We start from the raw sequence: 7,297 nt of genomic DNA on the forward strand, positions 1-7,297 counted from the left end.
TGACTGATCCACCGCCAAACCGGTCATGCTGGAGGATGTTGCAGGCAGCAGAACGTTCTCCACGGCGTCTCCAGGCTGTCATGTCTGTCACATGTGCTCAGTGTGAACCTGCTTTCATCTTGGCGAATTTGCCAATCTTGGTGTTCTCTGGCAAATGCCAAATGTCCTGCACTGTGTTGGGCTGTAAGCACAACCCCCACCTGTGGACGTTTGGCCCTCATACCACCCTCATGGAGTCTGTTTCTGACCGTTTGAGCAGACACATGCACATTTGTGGCCTGCTGGAGGTCATTTTGCAGGGCTCTGGCAGTGCCCCTCCTGCTCCTCCTTGCACAAAGGAGGAGGTAGCGGTCCTGCTGCTAGGTTGTTGTACTGACCTGTCTCCTGGTAGCGCCTCCATGCTCTGGACACTACGCTGACAGACACAGCAAACCTTCTTGCCACAGCTCGCATTGATGTGCCATCCTGGATGAGCTGCACTACCTGAGCCACTTGTGTGGGTTGTAGACTCCGTCTCATGCTACCACTAGAGTGAAAGCACCGCCAGCATTCAAAAGTGACCAAAACATCAGCCAGGAAGCATAGGAACTGAGAAGTGGTCTGTGGTTATCACCTGCAGAACAACTCCTTTATTGGGGGTGTCTTGCTAATTGCCTATAATTTCCACCTGTTGTCTATTCCATTTGCACAACAGCATGTGAAATTTATTGTCAATCAGTGTTGCTTCCTAAAAGGACAGTTTGATTTCACAGAAGTGTGATTGACTTGGAGTTACATTGTGTTGTTTAAGTGTTCCCTTAATTTTTTTGAGCAGTGTATATCCCATGGAGTTCAAAAGCCTGAAAATAGAGCACCTAACTTCTTCTCTACAAATGTTCATCCTATTTATCTCGTGAAATGACATAACCACAGTTGGTTGTTTCAGAGGGATAATGCAAGGATAAGACTGGTCGCCTTAGAAAGCTAACATTGGTCCTTTCTAGAGGGGTCACTGTGGTTTTGACTGCCCCCCTCCCCTCAGGCGTAAAATACACTTTCGGACTCAGCTGTTGCTGCATTCTGGAGCCTCTCCTGTGCATGTCACACATAACTCTAATTCAGTCTGACCGCTGCCTCCTCAGCACCTCCCTCAGCTGTCTGAGAGGGGCTGCCTCCTCCCTGCAGAGCGCCGAGCCACAGACAGGAGGGGCAGTGGGAAGAGGGGCAGATTTGGACATTAGCCACTCAATGGGGTGCTGTGTCACATAATGCTTCAGGCAAACTGAACACGTGCCGTGCCTCGTTCAAAAGCTGTTGTGGATTAGTCTTCTTTGGGCTTCACTTCGAAATTATTTTGACATATGTTTACCAACGCAGAGGACCCCAAAATCAGATGAAGCTGTTTGTGTTTTCCTTTTGATTCCTAGCTTTTTGTACACATTATCAATGTCAATTATCAATATGTTCAAATGACGAACATATTCTTTACAGTGAACTAAATGTTATTTTGTCAGTAGGAATAGTAAACACCTTGAAAAACACCAAGTAGAAGGGAGCATCTCTGCAGATGGAGGTACTGCTCCTGTGACAGGGGTGAGTGGGATATGACTGAGACTGAGAAACTCACAGCTGGTGTTTTTGGGAAACATGATAAAAAAGCAGGAGGGCCTGTAATGGGGAGGGGCATGGTATCTTCGTGAGGGGGGCTGCTATGACGACGAATGAACGAGGATGTAAACAGACGATGGGCCATGGAGGCAGATGTCCAACAGGCTGGCAGAAAGAGGCACTGCCCAGGCTGGAAAAGCTATAGGAGACAGGTGGACGAGGGGGGTCCTGGCTGCTTAGACCTCATAGTGAATGTGAGACCCAGTAGGGTATTCCTTACATCAGGATCCACATATGCCCGCAGAAACTCACCCACTATTATTCTGTAAGACAGGGGAAATGGTCGATACTAGACTATATCCAATAATATAGTTGTTGTGTCTCGTCGTCCACTATGCTGTCAATGACACCATACACATGAAAACGTTTATTTTGCTTTCAGCCGTGATCAAATAAGGATCATATCCTGGAAATGGATTAGATAATTCAGTTTGTGCTAAATTTCATTTTATTACCCTGGTGGTGTGTGTTTCTAGAAAACCACCAGCTGCTTCCGTCTATTATGTCACAAAGAATCCGATCATACAAAAAGTTAATGATGCATATTATTACATACAGTACCAGCCAAAAGTTTGGACACACTTACTCATTATTTTCTACATTGTAGAATAATAGTGAAGACATCAAAACTATGGAATAACACATATGGAATCATGTAGTAAGAAAACAAGTGTTAAACAAATCAAAATATGTTTTATATTTTAAATTCTTCAGAGTAGCCATCCTTTAACTGGATGACACTTTGCACACTCTTGGCATTTTCTCAACCAGCTTCATGAGGTAGTCACCTGGAATGCATTTCAATTTAAAGATGTGCCTTGTTAAAAGTTCATTTGTGGAATTTCTTTCCATATTAATGCATTTGAGCCAATCAGTTGTGTTGTGACAAGGTAGTGGTAGTATACAGAATATACAGTAGAAGTCGGAAGTTTACATACACCTTAGCCAAATACATTTAAACTCAGTTTTCACAATTCCTGATATTTAATCATAGTAAAAAGTCCCTTTCGTCAGTTAGGATCACCACTTTATTTTAAGAATGTGAAATGTCAGAATAATAGTAGAGAGAATCATTTATTTCAGCTTTTATTTCTTTCATCACATTCTCAGTGGGTCAGAAGTTTACATACACTCAATTAGTATTTGGTAGCATTGCCTTTAAATTGTTTAACTAAATTGTCAAACATTTTGGGTAGCCTTCCAAAAGCTTCCCACAGTAAGTTGGGTGCATAATGGCTCATTCCTCCTGACAGAGCTGGAGTAACTGAGTCAGGTTTGTAGGCCTCCTTGCTCGCACACGCTTTTTCAGTTCTGCCCACAAATTTTCTATAGGTTTGAGGTCAGGGCTTAGTGATGGTCACTCCAATACCTTGACTTTGTTGACCTTAAGCCATTTTGTCACAACTTTAGAAGTGTGCTTGCGGTCATTGTCCTTTTGGAAGACCCATTTGCGACCAAGCTTTAACTTCCTGACTGATGTCTTGAGATGTTGCTTCAAAATTTCCACATAATTTTCCTTCCTCGTGAAGCCATCTATTTTGTGAAGTGCACCAGTCCCTCTTGCAGCAAAGCACCCCCACAACATGATGCATCCACCCCCCGTGCTTCATGATTGGGATGGTGTTCTTTGGCTTGCAAGCCTCCCCTTTTTTCCTCCAAACATAACGATGGTCATTATGGCCAAACAGTTCTATTTTTGTTTAATCAGACCAGAGGACATTTCTCTTTTTTCTCTTTGTCCCCATGTGCAGTTGCAAACCGTAGTCTGGCTTTTTTGTGGCGGTTTTGGAGCAGTGGCTTCTTCCTTGCTGAGAAGCCTTTCAAGTTATGTAGATATAGGACTTGTTTTACTGTGGATATAGATGCTTTTGTACCTGTTTCCTCCAGCATCTTCACAAGGTCCTTTGCTGCTGTTCTGGGATTGATTTGCACTTTTCGCACCAAAGTACGTTCCTTTCTAAGAGACAGAACGCTTTCCTTCCTGAGCGGTATGACGGCTCCTTTGTCCCATGGTGTTTATACTTGCGTACTATTGTTTGTACAGATGAACGTGGTACCTTCAGGCATTTGGAAATTACTCTAAAGGATTAACCAGATTTGTGGAGATCTACAAATATTTTTTTGAGGTCTTGGCTGATTTATTTTGATTTTCCCATGATGTCATGCAAAGAGGCACTGAGTTTGAAGGTAGGCATTGAAATACTGTCACGAATATTACCGAAGGTGACTCCCCTTCTTGTTCGGGTGGCGCTCGGCGGTCGTCGTCACCGGTCTACTAGCTATCGCCGATCCGTTGTTCTGTGTTCCTTTGGTTTTGTCTGATTGGTATCACCTGTTTCTTGTTTGGTTGTTAGGGTAGGGTTATATATAGTTTGTTCAGCCCGCTTCTGTTTCGTGCGGGCTTGTTAGTCTGTTTTGTTGTTTGAGTGTTTTATGTTTGTATTTGGGTTTCACGCTGTCCGTTTATATTTCTGATCATTTGTTTTTCTACTTTTGGTTCATGTTATGTTTCCGGGACATTAATGCGTGTTTTTTCCCACATCTTTTGCTCTCTGCCCCTGACTCCACACCTCCTCACTCATTTATCGTAACAAATACATCCGCTGGTACACCTCCAATTGACTCAAATGAGGAAGCTTCTAAAGCCATGACATCATTTTCTGGAATTTTCCAAGCTGTTTCAAGGCACAGTCAACATAGTGTATGTAAACTTCTGACCCAATGGAATTGTGATACAGTGAATTGTAAGTGAAATAATCTGTCTGTAAACAATTGTTGGAAAAATGACTTGTGTCCTGGTCAAAGTAGATGTCCTAACTGACTTGCCAAAACTATAGTTTGTTAACAAGACATTTGTGGAGTGGTTGAACAACGAGTTTTAATGACTCCAACATAAATGTATGTAAACTTCCGACTTCAACTGTAGACCTATTTGGTAAAAGACGAAGTCCATATTATGACAAGAACAGCTCAAATAAGCAAAGAGAAACGATGGTCCATTATTACGTTAAGACAGGAAGGTCACTCGATGCGGAAGATTTCAAGAACTTTGAAAGTTTCTTACAGTGCAGTCTCAAAAACAATCAAGCACTAGGATGAAACTGGCTCTCATAAGGACTGCCACAGGAAAGGAAGACCCAGAGGTACCTCTGCTGCACAAGATAAGTTCATTAGAGTTACCAACCTCAGTAATTGCAGCCCAAATAAATGCTTCACAGAGTTCAAGTAACAGACACATCTCAACATCAACTGTTCAGAGGAGACTGTGGGAATCAGGCCTTCATGGTCGAATTGCTGCAAAGAATCCACTACTAAAGGACACAAATAAGAAGAAGAGTCTTGCTTGGGCCAAGAAACACGAGTAATGGACATTAGACCGGTGGAAATCTGTCCTTCGGTCTGATGAGTCCAGTCCAAATGTGAGATTTTTGGTTCCAACCGGCGTGTCTTTGTGAGACGCAGAGTAGGTGAACGGAGGATCTCTGCATGTGTGGTTCCCACTGTGAAGCATGGAGGAGGAGGTGTGATGGTGTGATGGTGCTTTGCTGGTGACACTGTCTGTGATTTATTTAGAATTCAAGGCACACTTAATCAGCATGGCTACCACAGCATTCTGCGGCAATACACCATCCCATCTGGTTGGAGCATAGTGGAACCATAATTTGTTTTTCAACATGACAATGAACCAACACACCTCCAGGCTGTGTAAGGGCTATTTCACCAAGAAGGAGAGTGATGGAATGCTGCATCAGATGACATGGCATCCACAATCACCCAACCTCAACCCAAATGAGTTTTTTTGGGATGAGTTGGTCCGCAGAGTGAAGGAAAAGCAGCCAACAAGTGCTCAGCATATGTGGGAACTCCTTCAAGACTGTTGGAAAAGCATTCCAGGTGAAGCTGGTTGAGAGAATGCCAAGAGTGTGCAAAGCTGTCATCAAGGCAAAGGGTGGCTATTTTTGTTTGCTACATGATTCCATATGTGTAATTCCATAGTTTTGATGTCTTCACTATTATTCTACAATGTAGAAAATAGCAAAAATAAATCAAACCCCTTGAATGAGTAGGTGTGTCCAAACTTTTGACTGGTACTGTATATACAGAACATATTTATTTTCATAAATGCTAAGTGATGTACATTTCAGCTGTGGTGTATTTAAATGTTGGTTAGACGGCTGCATTTTGAGATAGCTTAGATATGGTCTCTGATCACTCCTCTTTCACAGAGGGTTTAGAAAGAGTGCCTGCATGTGTATCAGGCTGATATGATCATGGTCTCCAGGCTGGAACAGTGTAAAGTCTGACAGTCAGTCAGTCAGTCCTTGAACCATGGACATTTTAATAGAATTACCCATCATGCACCACAGCTTTCAGTCGGAATACGCTGTTAATGAATCTCATCATGATAAAAGTCATCAGCAAGATCGCTTTGATGTGACTTTTATGGATGTCGATTAAGGCAGCCCCCCGCACCTGTCTGATTCAGAGGTGTTGGGTTAAACGCGGAAGACACATTTCAGTTGAATCCATTCAGTTGTACAACTGACTAGGTATCCTCTTTTCCTTTTCCCTTCATTGATTGTATTTCAGCATCTCATTCATACTTTTATGTTAAAGACATGCTCCGGAACTTTGGCGACTACTAATTCTCCCACTTTGGGCTGGATGTGCCAATGTTCATACATGCATAATCTCTGAGCAGAGTTACTGTTTTACCTCACTTAGCCACAAAATCCCTAGTTTGAAAGCGGCTCTTTCTCTGGAAGCTGTGCATGCACCATTTTCCCTACATTTTCCCTGAGAGCAATGACTTGGTGCACATATTTGCATGAATGTGACTCAGTACGCAATTTACGGGGACCAACGTTGGCTCGCGAGAGCTACTTTCACAACTGCTGGCTAAAAAGTATACAAATGTACCGGAGAATCTATTTAAATTCATTGTGGATCGAGTGGATGAGCTAACGTGACTCTGGGGAACTGATTAGTGCTTTTTTATCGCAGCAGCAGTCTGAATGGATCCATCAGTCTTCCTGTTCTGCCAGCTCAGTCAGCACTCTGCTGGAGCCCTCAGTGACATCATCAGTAAGAGGCTGAGCAGCAGGACACATGACAGGGCATTCTCACACCAACCCGACCTGCAGCCCTGAATCAAACAGACAGGCAAGTCAAAAGGGCTAGAAGGTCCAGAAGGGTTGAAGTTTGTTGCCACAGAGAAAGGAAGATTAGGTGGAAAGGGAGAATTTGGTAGTGATGACAGTGTCATTAGGATGACGTGTGTCTAATGCTCTGAAGAGCCATAATCGGGTTTACAGTACATCCAGAGGCCCAGGGTTAAGTTATGAGCTCAGACACACACACTGCCAGGACATCATGGTGAACACTAGAGGACTAGAGGACAATGTCATGTGTGTGTGTGTGGAAGTATCTCTCCCTCAAAGATACTTATCACATCATCATCACATCTGGTGAATCACAGCTGCTCCACGTGTGTGTGATATCACAGCTTCGTAAGGTGATAGACAGTCAGTGCCTGTGCAGTCAGTGTGGCGGAGTGCTTTGTCTCTCCCACTGCCAGTTGAGACTGAGGCTGGCATACAGCCAGACTAGAGTCCGGTATGACCCCTCTAACTGAATGCAGGAGATAAAG

This window comes from Oncorhynchus tshawytscha, linkage group LG30 (genome assembly GCF_018296145.1).
Source record: "Oncorhynchus tshawytscha isolate Ot180627B linkage group LG30, Otsh_v2.0, whole genome shotgun sequence".
NCBI classification, from domain to species: Eukaryota; Metazoa; Chordata; class Actinopteri; order Salmoniformes; family Salmonidae; genus Oncorhynchus; species Oncorhynchus tshawytscha.